Below are 17,609 nucleotides of genomic sequence, written 5' to 3'. Positions count from 1 at the left end.
CTCTCTTGGAAGCCACACACCAGGTCAGAAGTTCAGCTACCCTGACAGACCACAAAGCTGTGAGGAAACCCAAATCAGCCACGTGGCAAGAGAGTGGCCGTGTGAAGGAGCCCTGAAGAGCTCAGCATGTGAAGGAAGCCCTTTCAGGTGATCCAGCCTGAGCACGTTCATGACCTCACAGCATGGAGACGATGACCTGCCCAGCCAAGTCCTGCCTGAATTCCCAGCCCACGGAATCATGAGAAATAACAAGCCCTTGGTTTTTGTTTTTTGTTTTTAATTGGAGTATAATTGCTTTACAGTGTGTTAGTTTCTGCTGTACAATGAAGTGAATCAGCTCTATGTACACCTATATCCCCTCCCTCTTGGACCTCCCTCCCACCCCCTCCCCCATCCCACCCATCTAGGTCACCACAGAGCACCGAGCTGAGCTCCCTGTGCTATACAGCAGGGTCCCACTAGTAGTGGCGCAGACGTAGAGAACAGACATGTGGACACAGGGTGGGAAGAGGAGGGTGGGACAAACTGGGAGATTAGAATTGACATATAAATAAGTACTTGTCTTGAACCACGAAGTTCTGGGCAGTTTCTTGCACAGCCATAGATAACTTGAAACACTCGGGCCTTCTGGGCGTGTTCAGGCTTGACCTCATAGATACTGTTTCCATCCTACACTGTCATGCTGCTCTGTAGTTGAATTTAGTTGTATTATGAGTGTCGTAGTTTAGTCAAGCAGTTGAGACTCAGTTCAAGGTCAGTAGTTCAGGCTGCATACTCACTTGGTGTCCTGTAAGTCAGACATCTCGTCTCTACCAGGGCCCAGCAGCAAGTTGGCTGTATTTTCAAATAGAGAATCGTTGTTCACGGAATAGGCATGGCCTTGCCCTGGGGTCTCGTATGGGAGCTGGCTGGAGGTTGCATCTCTGTCTGCCAGAGATACAATAATTTTAGGTCTGCTGGATTTTACAGTGAAATTTGTGGGACAGTTTGAAATGAAGCCTGGACCTCTGCCAATGCTTCTTGTATTGGGCTCCACTCAAAACTGGCGACCTAACGGGTTAGCCAGTGCTTGAGTCAGAGCAGCACGGCCAAACGTCAGATATGAAGCCCCAAAATCCAAAGAGGCCCACAAATAGCATGCCCTTCCTTTGTGGAGAGCAGTGCGAGGTGCAGCATGTGCCTCGCTTAACAGTTCCATAAAAAGGAACGAAATTGGGTCATTTGTAGAGATGTGGATGGACCTAGAGTCTGTCATACAGAGTGAAGTAAGTCAGAAAGAGAAAAAGAAATACCGTATATTAATGCATATATGTGGAATCTAGAAAAATGATACAGAAGAACCAGGGCAGGAATAGAGACACAGTTGTAGAAAATAGACGTGTGGATACGGGGGCGGGGAAGGAGGGGTGGGATGAATTGGGAGATTAGGATCAACACATATACACTACGATGTGTAAAATAAACAGCTAGTGGGACCCTGCTGTATAGCGCAGGGAGCTCAGCTCAGTGCTCTGTGGTGACCTAGATGGGTGGGATGGGGGAGGGGTGGGAGAGAGGTCCAAGAGGGAGGGGATGTATAATTATACATATAGTTGATTCACTTCATTGTACAGCAGAAACTAACACAACATTGTAAAGCAACTATACCGCAATAAAAACAAAAAACAAAAAAACAGTGGCTGTTCCAATATGCCCCAGACCACAGGACCCTAGAAGTTTCATTGATAGAGCAAGCACTTTTGAGCTCCCACCCTCTAGCACACATGCGTCTTACCAGAGTGCCTTGTAATTCCATCTTCCAGATGCAACTAGAAAAATGTCATCAATGTCAAGGGCCAGCATGATGTTCTGTAGGAGATCAGGATGGTCAAGTCCTTCTAGACTATATGTGCCAGACAGCAAGAGACTTGGCGAGGCTCTGAGACAGAACTGTAAAGGTCATCCTTTATTCCTCCCAGGTGAGGGCAAAATGCTTCTGCTTATCTTTTCTGATAGGAGTGGAGGTGGGGGCTTCCCTGGTGGCGCAGTCGTTGAGGGTCCGCCTGCCGATGCAGGGGACGCGGATTCGTGCCCCTGTCCGGGAAGATCCCACATGCCGCGGAGCGGCTGGGCCCGTGAGCCATGGCCGCTGAGCCTGCGCGTCCGGAGCCTGTGCTGCGCAACGGGAGAGGCCCCAACAGTGAGAGGCCCGCGTAATGCAAAAAAGATGGACGAAATTAACACCACCTGCTACCGGATGCGATCCAAGGGGAAGAGCCCAGCATCACTTTTGTGATATTCCTGTTATCAAGTCAAGAACACAGGGAGTATGGTTCTCATGAGGCCTCCTTGAGGACTCTTTAAGAGAATTTGTTTCAGGCAACTAAATTGATTAGAGAGAGAATGATACAAGGACTGTTGAAAGAAAATCTTAAGTGTTCTCAGAACATACACAAAAGATGACCATGTGAAGTGATTCATGTGTTGATTAGCTTGACTGTGGTAATCATTTCACAGTATAGATATAGATATAAATATTGTTTATATATTAAATTAACATATTATATACTTTAAATAAATACAAGTTTGGGAGACTTCCCTGGTGGTCCAGTGGTTAAGACTCTGCACTTCCACTGCAGGGGGCACGGGTTCAATCCCTGGTCGGGGAACTAAGATCCCGCATGCCGTGTGGCACAGCCAAAAAAAAAAAATTAAATTAAAAATAAATAAATAAATACAAGCTTTACTTGTCAATTATACGTCAGTAAGGCTGGAGGAAAACTCAAGATCCCGGGCACCAGATGCATAGAAAAATAAAAGATGGGTGATGAGCATTAATCCCATGCTTACTTGTAAAAGTAAGTCTAAATGAAGATTAAAAGGGAGAGAACATTGTGTAATGGCAATTCTATGCTCCATAAAAATACAGTACAGCTATCTGGGGAAAGTATAGGGAAAAGCTTTCAACCTTTTAGTGATTATAACGAAATCACTTTTTAGTGAATTAGTGTTTAGTGACAAAAACATTCTATTATATAATCTAGTTGGTAGTTTGAGTGTTTTTATCCTGGGACTGTAAACTGTATAATGTGGAATAAAGTTTACTTGGCCTTGTCCATTAAAGAAGCTAGAAGTGGGCTTCCCTGGTGGCGCAGTGGTTGAGAGTCCGCCTGCCGATGCAGGGGACACAGGTTCGTGCCCCGGTCTGGGAGGATCCCACATGCCGCGGAGCGGCTGGGCCCGTGAGCCATGGCCGCTGAGCCTGCGCGTCCGGAGCCTGTGCTCCGCAACGGGAGAGGCCACAGCGGTGGGAGGCCCGCGTACCGCAAAAAAAAAAAGAAGCTAGAAGTAATCACCAATCCAGGAGCAATAAGCACCCCTAGTGTATTAGTCTGCTGAGGCTGCCACTAAAAAAAAATGAAAATCACTGACTGGGTGGCTTAAACAACAGACAATTATTTCTCACAGTTCTGGAAGCTAGAAGTCCCAGATCCAGGCACTGGCTGATTCACTTCCCTTCCTGGCTTGTACATGGCCACCTTCCTGCTTTGTCCTCACATAGTAGAACTCTCTGGTCATCAGACTAGGGCCCCACTCTTATGAACTCTTTTAACCTTGGTTACCTCCTAAAGGTCCTGTTGCCAAATACAGTCACATTGGGGGCTAGGGCTTCAACATATGAATTTGGGGAAGTGGGCGGACACAATTCAGACCATAGTACCTAGTATCAGATTTCAAATTGAAACACTGTTTCCCACTAAAAGAAGCTAGTATTTCTTGACAAAAACAGCTGACTTTCAGGTCTAGGGAAGGAAATGTATAAGATAAGCCTAGAACATCTTGTCTTTCTCGATAGCAAGGAAGCTATCAAATACTACTGGGATTTTGCCAAAAAGAATCAGGAACCAAAATAAAGAGGCTTTCACTGGTCAAAGAAAATACAATTTGAGCTTCAAAAATGAAAATAATTGCACGTATTTGGAACCCCTCAAACAGGTTTAAGTATATGAGTTCAAAATTATATGTTTTAAAATTAATGAGTTATCTTTGGAGAACAGTTAGCTCTCCATATTTGCAGGTTTTGCATCTGCAGATACAGAGGGCTGACTATCCGATGCCACTTTAGAAATGAACGAGGAGTCATTACAACTGATCCCACACAAATAGAAATGATCATAAGAGACTACTATGAACAAATTGAACAATTCAGAAGAAGTGGATGAAATCCCAGAAATATACAGCCTACCAAGACTGAATCATGAAAAAAAGGAAAATCTAGACAGACTAATTAGTAGTAAGGAGATTGAATCAGTAATCAAAAACTTCCCAACAAGGACCAGGACCAGATGGCTTCACTGTTGAATTCTACCAAACATTTGAAAAGAATTAGTAGCAATCTTCTCAAACTCTTCCATAGAATAAAAGAGGAGAGAACACTTCCAACTCATTTTACAAAGACAGTATTACCCTGATACCAAAACCAGACAAGGACACTACAAGAAAACTACAGCCAATATCCCTGATGAATATGAATGCAAAAATTCTCAACAGGGACTTCCCTGGTGGCACAGTGGTTAAGAATCTGCCTGCCAATGCAGGGGACGTGGGTTCGAGCCCTGGTCTGGGAAGATCCCACATGCCGTGGAGCAACTAAGCCCATGCGCCACAACTACTGAGCCTGCGTTCTAGAGCCCACGAGCCACAACTACTGAGCCCATGTGCCACAACTACTGAAGCCTGCGCGCCTAGAGCCTGTGCTCTGCAACAAGAGAAGCCACCGCAATGAGAAGCCCGGGCGCCTCAACAAAGAGCAGCCCCCGCTCGCCGCAACTAGAGAAAGCCCACGCGCAGCAACGAATAAATAAATTTATTAAAAAAAAAATTCTCAACAAAATACTAGCAAACTGAATTCAACATTAAAAGGATCATACATTGTAATCAAGTGATATTTATTCCACCTAAAAGTTCATTTTTTTGGTTCTGATTTTAAAAGAATTAAAACATTTTCACAGGTCCCTAAAAATATTGTGGAGTCCAGGCACTGGGCCTTGTGTACCCAGTGGATTAAGGTGGCCCTGGTCTTTCCATCTCTGTGCCCCTAAATGCCAGTATTGAGCATGATCAATAGTCAATAAATTTCTGTTGAATGAGGGTAATATTCTAGACCAGCCTACTCCAAAAATCTGTTTGAGGATCAAATGAGAGAGTAGTTTCAGAAGAAATTTCTAAACTGTGAGTTCTATGCAAATAAAGGGGATTTGGGGGAGGGAGAGAGATGTTAATTTGGTGAATGGGATTCAAGTTTTCATCCAAAAACAGGGAACACCAGGCTGCTAGCATCATTGAAAGGCAAAGCAGGAGAAAATCAAAGACAATTGTTGCCTCCTGCAGTATTTTGCAAAGACCTAGACCTGCATGGATCTCGCCCTTGGATTTGGACAGCTGTCAGGAAAAGCAGCAGGAAATGGGAACAAACATATGTCAAGACACAGGCACATCAGACTGTGAAAGGCGGTCCACAGGCCCTGCTCCACCAGATGGCAGTGCGTCAACAGGGAGTCAGAGAGTTTCCAAGAGGCCCCGATTAAACGACCCTGTGCTGATGCCAAAGCAGGGGCACTGTTTGTCTGAATTATTGCTGATAATTTCTCTTTTTATCATGTAATGAAGATTTTTTATTGACAGCAAAGAATACATAAAGGAGTACATTATTATAGTCCTTGACAACGACAAGACTACAATCAAGATAAAGATATACAAATAAACCAGTAATATTTATCGACTGTACACAAATTAAATCACCATCATTATTATCAACGAATAAATACCATTGGTGTCGGCTTTTCATTGAGTTGACTTGGTGAAACTCCTTCGGAGTCTTGTGGGTACCAATTGATTCATAGGGTGTGGTTGTACATTGTGTAGGCACTCATTCCAAGAGTCTTCCAGGGCTGGAGAAGGGCCGAGTGTCAGAGGCCTCTCCCTGTGCCAAATGCAGGCCCCGATCTCCCCTCAGCAGCTGAGGACTTGCAGAGAAATCCTGCCGGGCATCCTGGCCTCATGTTACTCATCTGTAGAGGCAGTTACAAGAGTGTGAATCCTGCAGTTGGGACATCTGTATTAGTTTTCCAGGGCTGCCATAACAACCCACCACAGATTGGGTGACTTACACAACAGAAATTTGTTTTCTCATCGTTCTGGAGGCTAGAAGTCCAAGATCAAGGTGTCAGCAGGTGGATTTCTTCTGAGACTTCTCTGTTTGGCTTACAGATGGCCATCTTCTCCCTGTATCTTCACATGGCCTTCCCTCTGCAGGTGTCTGTGTCCAGTATCTCCTAATAAGGACACCACTCACATTAGATTAGGGCCCACCCTAATGACTTCATTTTAAATTGACCACCTCTTTAAAGATCCTATCTCCAAACACAGACACATTCTAGGCTCCTGGGGGAATAGGACTTCAACATATGCATTTGGGGGTACACAACCCAGCCAATAACAATACCCCAGTTTTCATCCTGGCTCTCCCACTAACCAGGTGATGTAGTAACACTGAGCAAGTTGCTCTCTGGGCCTCAGGCTTTTGGCTATAAAATGAGGTCACCGGATTATGTCATCTCTGTGGTCTAAAAGTCTGTGATCACGACAGTCAATACAAGTCTGAACTTTACAAGACCAGGAACAGGATGATTTCCAAACCAACCACAAAGGACAATTGTCTCCATGCATAGAAACTGGCATGCGTGTGGACATAGAAGTGTCTGTATACTCTTGGAGGTATAAAGACAGCTTTCGTCAGCTTTTGGGGGTTGCCTTCCCATACACACATGCAATCAGTGCTTTCAGGACAAGGGCAGAACAAAACACAGTAAGAATATATTTTCTCCAAGTAAGGTGGTAATTTTCCCTTTATTGCATCTTTGAAAGAAAAGAAATGTATTTAAGGACCTACGAGTAATCAGTCAACTGGTAGTCTTCAGTCACCCCATCCTCCTTCATGAGTCCTTGCTCATGCATGCGATGTTCTGTCTGCATGGATTAACCTCTCCTGTACCTATTCCTGCCCTATCTCTGCCAGCAAACAACTATATTAAGGCTGAACTCAAACGTCACCTCGTCTATGATCTTCCAGAATTATCTGTTCTTTCCCCTGTGCCCATATGGTATACTCGTCTGTAATAATAACTATTGTTGCCGGCACATACATAGCACTTACTTTGTGCCAAGCAGAAGTCTGTATGCTTTATGCATAACTCATTCAATTCTCACACTTACCGGACGAGGAAGAACGATACTGTGATTATCCCCATTTAATAGACGAGGAAACTGAGTCACAAAGAAGTTAATTAACATGTTTACTCAGAAAGTTTCCCTTCATTCCCGGTCATCCAGGGGAATCAAATTAAAAACACAACGGTCTCATCAGCCTCTCCCTGCTCTCCCCTGTCCCCACGTCTACGTCAGGCAGATGCACCTAGAGAATAGCTAGACATAAAGCATAACCAGTTGCAACCTGCCTACTCTATACTCACCTTGTATTTTTCTCTCGGGCATCCTCCACACCAATGTTCCCCACCTGATTTAGATGATGTGTTAGAAATAGTCCCTAAATCTCTCTGCGTGGTCTTCACATTTCTTGTAGAAAAGGCAGAGCCTCTGCTCGTTCCAAGTGTGTACACTTGTTGTAATTAAGAGGAGGCAACACTGGAGCTGGGGAGCAGAGATGGAGGACTGGGAATTCTGGCACAGAAGACGAATTACCCAAACAAACGCCAGAAGTCTACGAAAAGGCATTACAACACTCTCTTAAGTGACTAACAGTCGGCTAGCAGCTAGCTGTGTAACTGCAAGCAAGTAAGCAATCTCTGGTCCTTTCATCTGCAACGAAATAATGGTTGAACTCGATGATTGCCAAGACACTCATCTAGCTATGGAAGCCTCGTTCTGCTAAGCCATCCCAAGGAGGTTTTTCTGAAGAAAGAAATTTTCGAGACAAAGGAGAAGAGATAGTGATAGATAGGGAATTAGAGCCTCACTGCTTTCTCTTGATGAAAAGAGACCAAATGCACAGCAAATTATCCTACCAACTGACCAGGAAAAAAACTATAGGTATAAGCCAGATATTTATATTTCAGCTTTTTACTAGTGAAAATATTTGCCTATTTGAATTGAATTGAAGACTGAATTTGCTTAATAGGCTGGTGTTAGAATAGGAGATCTAACATGTATCTCTGTAATTTATCATTTTTTATTCTGAATTCAATCATACATTTTGTATAAGTGCAAATGTAAAACATTTTGATGCAAAATTCATAGAGCAGAAGTCTATGAAAATGAAATTAAAATGGAATCCTTTTTCTTTGACATTTAAACTCAATAACTGTAGCGTCAGATTTAGTTCAGAAGTTGCCATTTCGAAGACTTTTTAAGCACTGCACTATGGGCGAGGGGAAGGTTCTCTCGGCACACCTCTCTTCCCCGCCACACCCCCAGGCCTTTCCTCTTGGCCTCCTGGCTGGGATGACCTCCCCGGGCACCCCTGCCCCTATTTCGTCTTTGACTTTTCGGGATCCCTTCCCTTTCCCCATTTCTCCACCCATGATAACTCCCAACTCAGCTTTGCCTCTCCCACAAAACTCCAACTCCCCAGATAGTTCTCCATCCTATTCTCATCAAAACTCAGCCTCCCTGTCCTGCATTTCCCCAGGGCTGCATTCCTGTGAATCTGCACTCTATTGTGGTGGCCTCTTAAAAAATCTAAGTGCTCTGCAGGTGCCTCCATCAGTCCGTAGAAAAAGAAAGCAGAAGGCAAAGGAGGAGATTACACCCAGCTACTCTGCCTAGGTGAGCCTGTCCCAAAGCCTGGAGGGCAATTCCTGGCACTCACCTTAAAAGGGTTATTAATAAGCAGGAGTGGGGCTTTCCTGGTGGCGCAGTGGTTGAGAGTCCGCCTGCCAATTCAGGGGACACGGGTTCGTGCCCCGGTCCGGGAAGATCCCACATGCCGCGGAGCGGCTGGGCCCGTGAGCCATGGCCGCTGAGCCTGCGCGGCCGTAGCCTATGCTCCACAACGGGAGAGGCCACGGCAGTGAGAGGCCCGTGTAATGCAAAAAAGAAAAAAAAAAAAAAATAAGCAGGAGTGGTTTCAGGGGAGAATGCTCAGACATATGCTCATAAATATGAACAAATATTCAAAGAGAGTCACCCAGGCAATGAGCACTAAGAAAGCTTGTCATGTAAGAGAAAATTCAAGGAATTAGAAATGTTTAACGTGGAGAAGAAGAGACTTAGAATACCAAATATCGCACAGGAAGAGGTATTTGATTTGCAGTTTTGACCCCAGAGGGCGAAGTAGGAAGAATATTTGAAAGTAATAGAAAGGCAGATTTCAATTCCATGTAAGAAAAACCTCCTAAAAAGTTAATAAGTGCCTGTTAGTAGAATTGAAACAGGAGGGAAGGGCGCAGGGCGCAACCTTTAAAAGAATGACATAGCCATAGCACATGACAAAAACTGGTTAGAACCAGCTAGGTCCAAGATGGTGGAAGATTCAACTTCCAGTGGACCTTGAGACTCGTTATATGTTCACTGTAATGCATTAGCTACTGACACACCTACCAACACCGTGACAGTTCCGAGGCCAACCCTAAAAGGCCAAAAAGTGGGCGGTGGCCCAATTCCTGGAAATCCCGCCCCTTCCCCAAAATAGTTGGAATAATCCTCCCACTCATTAGCCTATGAAATTACCCAGCCCATAAAAGCTAACCACGCCATATTTTGGGGCCTCTTGCCTTCTGAGATGGCCCACACTGTCTGTGGAGTGTCTTCCTCCCAAGGCCGTTCTTACCTTTTGAGATGGATCGTATTCTGTCTATGGAATGTGCATCTCTCTAAATAAATCCACTTCTTACCTAACACTTTGTCTCTCGCTGAATTCTTTCTGCGATGAGACATAAAGAACCTGAGCTTCGTTAAGTCCTGAGACCAGATATGTGATCCCAATTAGAAGACAGAGGGCTCAAGTCCCAATCTGAATTTTGGCTGGTTTCGAGTCCCAACCGGTGCGTTCAAGGCCCATCTGAGTTGTGCAGTTTCAGCATGGGCTAGTCTGTGAGGTCAGAAACTTGCCCTGTGCTGCAGACAATCACATAGAGTTAACCAGTCACATTGAGGGGTTATTTTTGAAGAGGGAAATGTGTTCAATAACCATTCATTGAATACTTTCTATGGTCAAGCACTGGGCTAGCTTCTGAGGATGTCAAGCTGAGTATGGTATGGTCTCAGTCGGGTAGGAAAATAATATCAATAAGTAACAGCGCCACAAGTAATTCATATGCCACTGGAGAACAGAATGATAGCCCACTCACTTCTCTTTTTTTTTTTTTGCAGGTATATAAACTTTTTTTGGCTGCATTGGGTTTTCGTTGTTGCGAGCGGGCTTTCTCTAGTTGCAGTGAGTGGGGGCTACTCTTCGTTGTGGTGCGTGGGCTTCTCACTGCAGTGGCTTCTCTTGTGGCGGAGCACGGGCTCTAGGTGCGTGGGCTTCAGTAGTTGTGGCACGCGGGCTGAGTAGTTGTGGCTCGCAGGCCCTAGAGCGCCGGTTCAGTAGTTGTGGCTCACGGGGATTAGTTGCTCCGCGGCATGTGGGATCTTCCCAGGCCAGGGCTCAAACCTGTGTCCCCTGCGTTGGCAGGCGGATTCCCAACCACTGCGCCACCGGGGAAGTCCCCCACTTACCTTTTATATACTAAAGTTATTTCAGTACCAATCCCCACCTACCTAAATTCCAGAAATAAGCCTCCTTTAAAGTGTCTCTCCGGTTATTTCTCAGTCTCCTAGGATAAAGCCTTCTTATCTGGCCAACCAGGAAAAGGAGGCTTAAGAACCAAAAACCATGGCAATCCTTGCAGAGCAAGCTCCGGAATTACAGTCACAGCTGGAGGGGGAAGCTTGCTGGGGAACTGGTGTGGGATTGGAGGCTACTGGATGAGGCCAAATCAGCATATTGGAGGGTGGAAAAAAGAGCTTCAGAACTTAGTGGCTGAGTAGATGCAGTTTTGACCTGGAACTGGGCTTGGTACCTGAACCCCAACCCCAAAGAACCTGGTTTGCCCAGAAAATTGGGCCAAGAATGTTGGAATCACAGGAGAGAGGTGTGGACAGGAGACAGGCACCTGAATGTGGTGAGCTTTGTGTAGCAGACGGTTTCCAAGCCAAAGGTCTGTTTAACCCTCAAATTCCTCCCTTTTATGAACACTTCTTAATGGCCAACCAAGCAGAAATGTGCTGATGGCACCGACCTGCTGAGGAAGGAAAAGAGAGCAGACCACGTTTGAAGGTCTGAGACAGATGAGGACCAAACTCTAACTGCAGATGGCAGCCCTGCCAGGAACCCAGGTCCGAGAGCTTGCCCCGTGGTGGTTCCTCACAGCTCTGTCATGTGAGTTAACAACCAGATTTTCAGGAGAATCCCCTGGTGCATTTTCTTTATGCATGAGAGTGACTTGCCCAGACTTAGGGAAGTGGAACCGGCCTGGGCAGTCCATTTTCAGTTCCTGAATCTCAATGGTTAACACAGTCTCGTGGCCTCTGGCCGTCCCTGAATCACGCTCACCTGCACCCACTCACATCACAACCCAAACGTCAACCTGCAAAGTCAGCATCGCCTCTGCTGGTACGATTTCCCTTTCCAGTCCAGACACGTCTCCTGGGTCAAGAGCCCGACCCAGGACAGATGGGATTCCTTCTGGCAGAAGTAGCCTGAGGCTCCTTAGTGATCCTGAGGGGGGATCTCATTTTACCGTTTGCCGTGCAAACAGGATGCCACCTATTTCAAGCACAACAGAATAATATGTCTCACGGAAATGCCAAGAAGTCCTTGAGGGGGGAGAATAGCCTTGATTCTGGAGAAAAGGAAAAATTGTAATAATAATACTACCCCCAAAGAAACCACTTAGAGATGTCAGATGATTTTCTAACACAGAGAGGCCGAAGTAAAACACCAGGACCTAGAATGGATGCCAAAAGGAGGTCCCTTGAAAGAGTCAATATTGTAACATTAATATCCAGATGGCTCTCTCTAGGGCAAGCAAACTCTGTTGGAGAAGGAAGCGTGTAGGAGGCAGGGTGAGAAAGGCAGCTTCACACCAGGCACGGAAAGGGAAATATGCATTTCATTTTAAGCTGTCCTCCCGGGCTCCCCACTGCTTGAGCCCACCAGCGAACAGAGGAAGGGAAAACAGTAACATTCTGGGCTGTGTGTGTGTGTCCTTTTCTCTCTGAACTGTTTGTACGGTTCACACATGTACCAGGGCAGTGGATTCCAGAGGGGTCCTGCCCAACAGAGGCTGTTCTTCGAGATGTTCATCTGTGTTATTGCTGGGGGATGAGGGGGAGGGATGTCCTGTGATCAAACTATTTCAGAAGTACTGGATTTATCAAAATTTTAACTATTTGTTTACTGCAGAGTTCTTAGACTGATTTAACCTGTTAGCGTACATCATGACTTTTCAAACAGGGAAATACGTGGCATTTCTCAAATTTAGATGAACAGGTACTTTTCATGTCATGGAGTGCTTTCTGGATCTAGTGTTCTAGAAAATGCTGCTGTGGAAATTTTCAGAAGCAGTTCTCTTCCCCTGTATCTGATCTGTCATTCAGTCTCAAGATCTGTCTCGCGGCCGCCCCACCCCCATACCTTGATCCCAGCAGCAGCCTCCTGGCTGGGCAGCCCAGGGCAGGTTCTTCAACCCAAATTCTATCCGGTACACTCCCCATCACCTTATCTGACCAAGCCCAGCCTAACTCCTCCATCTGCCTTTGAGAGTCCACAAAATCTGCACCAATTTACCTTTACTCTTACCCAAAATAAGAACGAATATTTCTTGAGTGCTACGTGCACAGAATTATTCTCAGTTTACTTCTAGTGGCTCGTTCAATTCCTGCCCCACCCTGCCCCCGCCACGACCTCTTTTAAAACCTGACAAATGGGAAAACCGAGATACAGAGAAGTTAATGAACCAAGGTAGGAAACTCTGCAATCCAGCTGCCGGACCAAGGCTTACTCACAGCCACGAGCTGCTTGCCTCTGCATCCACCTGCCTGTCTCTGCTTCTCAGGAAGCCTTCCCAGCTGGAGGGCCCTCTCTCCCGGGCCTCGTTCCATTGCATATGATGGATGAAACTGGGTCCAACCTTGGAAGCTCTAGTTAAGCCCTGTGGAGGAGTTGGGACTTTATCCTGAGGTCAACAGGGAGCCATCAGAGGATTTAGGGAGGTGTGTGACAGCATTCAATCTGTACTGTGGATGGCTCGCTCTGGAGAAAGAGGAGAAAATAGACTGGGCTGTTTGACAAAATTAGAGAAAGCTAGAGAATAAGGCTAACACACACAGCCTATAAATGAATGAATCATTCTCTCAGCCCCATGCGTGCCCGCTCTCATTGCCCCCATTTCATAAGTGAAGACACTAAGGTATAGAGCAATCAAGGAACTTGCCTCACGTTACCCAGCTAGAAAGTGCTAAAACCAGGATTTGAGCTGAAACTGTTTATTACTAAAGAGATCCTCTCTTACTAGTTCCCAAGTGAGCCTTACTGCCTCTCCTGACAGTTTTTATACTATTCCTTAAACTTTTCTCCGTGCTCACAGTATTCTGAAACTGTTTTTAAGTGGACAGGAAGGGGGCAGGTTGGCTGCAGTGAACCTGCAAGGAGCTGCTGCAGGTGACCCCTCGGGATGCCCTCATGAGGTCCTGAACTCGGGCAGAGGCTGGGAAGATGCAGACGAGTGGACAGACTTGAGAACAGACCAGGAGGGAGACCCCACAGGGACTGAGGTTGAACGAGGTGTGAGGAGAAGAAGGCAAGGAGAAGAAAGAATCAACCTCAGTGGTCAGGCTGGAAAATTGGGGGCCTCTCAGCTCTCAGTGCCTTGTGCTGGGGTCACTACAGCAGCCTCCTGGCAGGGTCACCTGGCTCCCCGTTCTTCAACCGAAATTCTGCTCTGGATGGCCAGTAGGCACATGAACAGATGCTCAACATCACTAATCATGAGAGAAATGCAAATCAAAACTACAGTGAGGTATCACCTCACACCGGTCAGAATGGCCATCATCAAAAAATCTACAAATAACAAATGCTGGAGAGGGTGTGGAGAAAAGGGAACCCTCCTACACTGTTGGTGGGAATGTAAGTTGATACAGCCACTAGGGAGAACAGTATGGAGGTTCCTCAGAAAACTAAAAATAGAACTACCATATGATCCAGCAATCCCACCACTGGGCATATACCCGGACAAAACTATAATTCAAAAAGATACATGAACCCTTATGTTCATAGCAGCACTATTCACAACAGACAAGACATGGAAGCAACCTAAGTGTCCATGGACAGATGAATGGATACAGAAGATGTGGTACATATCCTGATGTGGTACAAAATACAATGGAATATTACTCAACCATAAAAAAGAATGAAATAATGCCATTTGCGGCAACATAATTGCAACTAGAGATTATCATACTAAGTGAAGTAAGTCAGAAAGAGAAAGACAAACACCATATGATACCGCTTATATGCAGAATCTAAAGTACAGCACAAATGAACCTATCTACAAAACAGAAACAGACTCACAAGCATAGAGAACAGACTTGTGGTTGCCAAGGGGTGGAGGCAGGGAAGGACTGGGAGTTTGGGATTAGCAGGTGCAAACTATTATATATAAGATGGACAAACAACAAAGTCCTACTGTATAGCACAGGGAACTATATTTAATATCCAGTGATAAACCATAATGGAAAAGAATATTAGAAAGAGAATGTCTCTATGTGTATAACTGAGTCACTTTGCTGTACAGCAGAGATTGGCACCACATTGTAAATCAGCTATACTGCCATTAAAAAATATATATATATATATCACACACACACAAAAAGAAATTGTATTCTGCACGCAACTGACAGCCTTTTCTTTACCAAATATGAATCAACTATGAGTATTTACAACGTGTCCCCTTATTAGTTTTCTTTTTAACAGAAACCGAAATTACCAGGAGGCCTATATTGTATGCCATGCACAGTGCTAGCAGTTAGAGAGGATGTGTGGAGACATGGATAAAAGTACTAAAAAAGAAAAAAAAATCTGCTCTATTGATAGCCTAGCAGGTCCCTGGGAGACATTGTTGCCTACTTACGACTTGAAAGAAAAGGGAGTTTTCTCTGCCCGCCAAATATCTCCCTACTGTTGCCTGAAATCCTCCATTTGAGTCCATAGAACCTCCACACAGGAGACCTTGGAGCTCATGGTATCAAATATTCTAATTATTCATATGAGGAAACGGGACCCAGAGAGATTATGGGATTTGTCCAGCATCACCCAGATTGGTACTGGACCCAGATTTAGAGTACCTGAATTCCCTTGATGTTCTCTCTCTAGAATCTTCTTGGATAATGGAAGGAGAGGCAATATTTTGACATTCCCAGGACCTTGGAGTGAATTCCTGAGAGGCTTTCCTCTGTTCCCAAAAGAAAGTTTGCACAGGAAACTGCTTAAGAGGTCACCGTTTCACCAGAAGAACTCCTTTCTCCACAGCAAGCAGCTAGGATGGTGCTTCTGGTTCTTCACCAGGTGGCGAAGGGACATTGCCCTCGGGGACACCACTGATCCCTCTGCTCAACCATTTGGGGACAGTCTGCAGGCCTCCTTTAAAAGCCTAGGAGTCCAGCTATGCCTTTGCCCAAGCAGATGGGCCCCAGTCCTGGAATCATAAATCTTTAGCAAGGAGGGATCTCTATCTAGCCCAGATCCCTGCCTGGAGATAAGATTTTATTATCCCTAATTTTGCAGATAAGGGCCTGAATCCCAGAGAGGTTAACCGACTTGCCCAAGGTCATATCTCGAGTAATTAGAACAGTCACTTAAGGCTATTACCTACTTAGAATCCTATAGTGGCATAGAATGTCAGTGCTGAAAGTGATCTTAGAAGTACAGGGACCATATTTGCAGAACCCAAAACTAGGACATTCAGTCTGGCAAACCCAAGTGTACTTACAGGGACAGCGAACAGATTATTTGAATTGGTGATGCCCCAGAAAAGAGGGATTTATGGCTGTGGTTCTCAGAGATCATCCAGTCCAATCCCCTTCATTTCACAGTGAAGGCAACTGTGAAGCCCAAAGAGGCTCAGTGACTTGCCGGAGGTCCGTAGGCAGAAATGTTTGCTGTTTTCTCAACTCTGAAGGTTGAGTCAACAGGGTGTGGGTGGAAGGAATAAAGAAGGGGCTGTTGTTGCAGGCAGCTTGCCCTCCAGTGGACTGATCTGACTCCACAGTGCCTGCTTTAATCCAGAGTGGGTGTGGCTGTCCCCTACACACCAGAGAAATAACATTCGAAGCCAGATAAATCTCGGGGTCTTGAGCTCTTCCAGACCTAGGCAGCTAGGCCGAAAGGAATCTGGAAAACTAAAAGTCCTTTTCCTTCAGGGGGTGGCATTCTGTGGAAAGGAGATGTTATTTTCTGGGGTTTCCTTTGTTTTTTCCTCCCAGAAACAAGATGTTAAAATGACAAGATATAAACTAATCACTCTTCTGGCTTTCTAAATTCTGGTGTAAATCCAAGAAACAAGTCAAGTTGACAAGTATTTAATAAGGATCTGCATAAGCCCTGTCATGAGCTAGGCACTAGAAATATGTATTATTAAATCTTCAATTTGCCCCTAACTCTTGCCTCGTGCACTGTGTGACCTCATTTTATATTTAGTAGGAGAAAAGCAGACCAAAAAACCAGCTCAAGGGCTCAGGGTGAGTCCATTCCCAGACAGTTCCTTTGGCCTGGAGGCCCCCAATCTCTAGATCAACACTCCTTCCCATATTAAAAGTGCATTTCATCGTGTCCTTTTAACACTGTGGAGTCCAAATTAGGACTCCAAGTAGCAGATGGACTCCTTCCAAGAGTCTGCCTAACCTCTCCTCTATGCAAATGCAGAACTACTCTGCTGATGGAGAAATTGCTTCCCGGAAAACCAGTTTCCTCCTTATTGTCCTACAGGCTGCTGGGAGACACCCCGCTGTGTAGGATGGGGCTCCCGGCTCGTTTATTCCTCCCCCCCACCTCCAGAAAGAGGAATTGCCGCAAACACACGCCACTCAGACTGAGATTTAGGAGCTGTGTTCCCACTCCCCAGTTTAGAAATTGTTTTCTTGATGCTTATTTCCCAGTGTTCCAGTTGCTTTGCACCCTCCGAAGCCTTGGAGCCAGCGTTCTCAAAGCGTCACCGCCCTCGATCCACCCGCTATTGTCGGGGTTCAACAAGTATTTCATTCATTACTTCGTTCATTCATTTCCTATGAATTTGTTTCCAAAGAACCGTAACCTGCCATTCAAGCCCACCCTCTATTCCACTGGCAAAGAGTCAAGACGGAGGTGAATGGCCGGCCTCCACAATGGGCTCCCCAACTCTGTCCAAATGAGAGCACGTTTCCTTGTCCACCATTCACCCCAGCCTTCAATCCTGCCTTGGTGAAACCAAATGACGGTGAACTTGAGAAGAGCTAATAAAAACCTGATCTCCCAGATAGCAGCTTCTTTAATTATTTAAAGAAAGGGACAGTCGGTTTAAAAACCCTTCCTGTTC

At 45.5% G+C, this 17,609-nt stretch overlaps 1 long non-coding RNA gene across 5 annotated transcripts; it reads right to left on the bottom strand.

Annotated features, from left to right (window-relative positions):
* Positions 1 to 405: 405 nt before the first annotated feature.
* On the bottom strand, positions 406 to 17,233 carry LOC149748834 (uncharacterized). Of its 5 annotated transcripts, XR_016393960.1 has the most exons (4): positions 16,029 to 17,233; positions 13,048 to 13,294; positions 6,150 to 6,314; positions 406 to 6,050 (listed from the first exon to the last, which is right to left on the bottom strand). It is a non-coding gene; the product is annotated as an uncharacterized LOC149748834 (long non-coding RNA). The 5 variants fall into 5 exon arrangements; XR_016393958.1 differs by lacking the exon at positions 16,029 to 17,233 and having other exon boundaries at positions 13,048 to 16,022; XR_016393959.1 differs by lacking the exons at positions 13,048 to 13,294; positions 16,029 to 17,233 and adding an exon at positions 8,867 to 9,711.
* Positions 17,234 to 17,609: the final 376 nt, after the last annotated feature.

This window comes from Delphinapterus leucas, chromosome 7 (assembly GCF_059928025.1).
Source record: "Delphinapterus leucas isolate spDelLeu-1000000601 "Yukka" chromosome 7, BTC_Dleu_Yukka2, whole genome shotgun sequence".
Lineage (NCBI taxonomy): Eukaryota > Metazoa > Chordata > Mammalia > Artiodactyla > Monodontidae > Delphinapterus > Delphinapterus leucas.
This window is presented reverse-complemented; position numbering and strand designations above follow the sequence as displayed.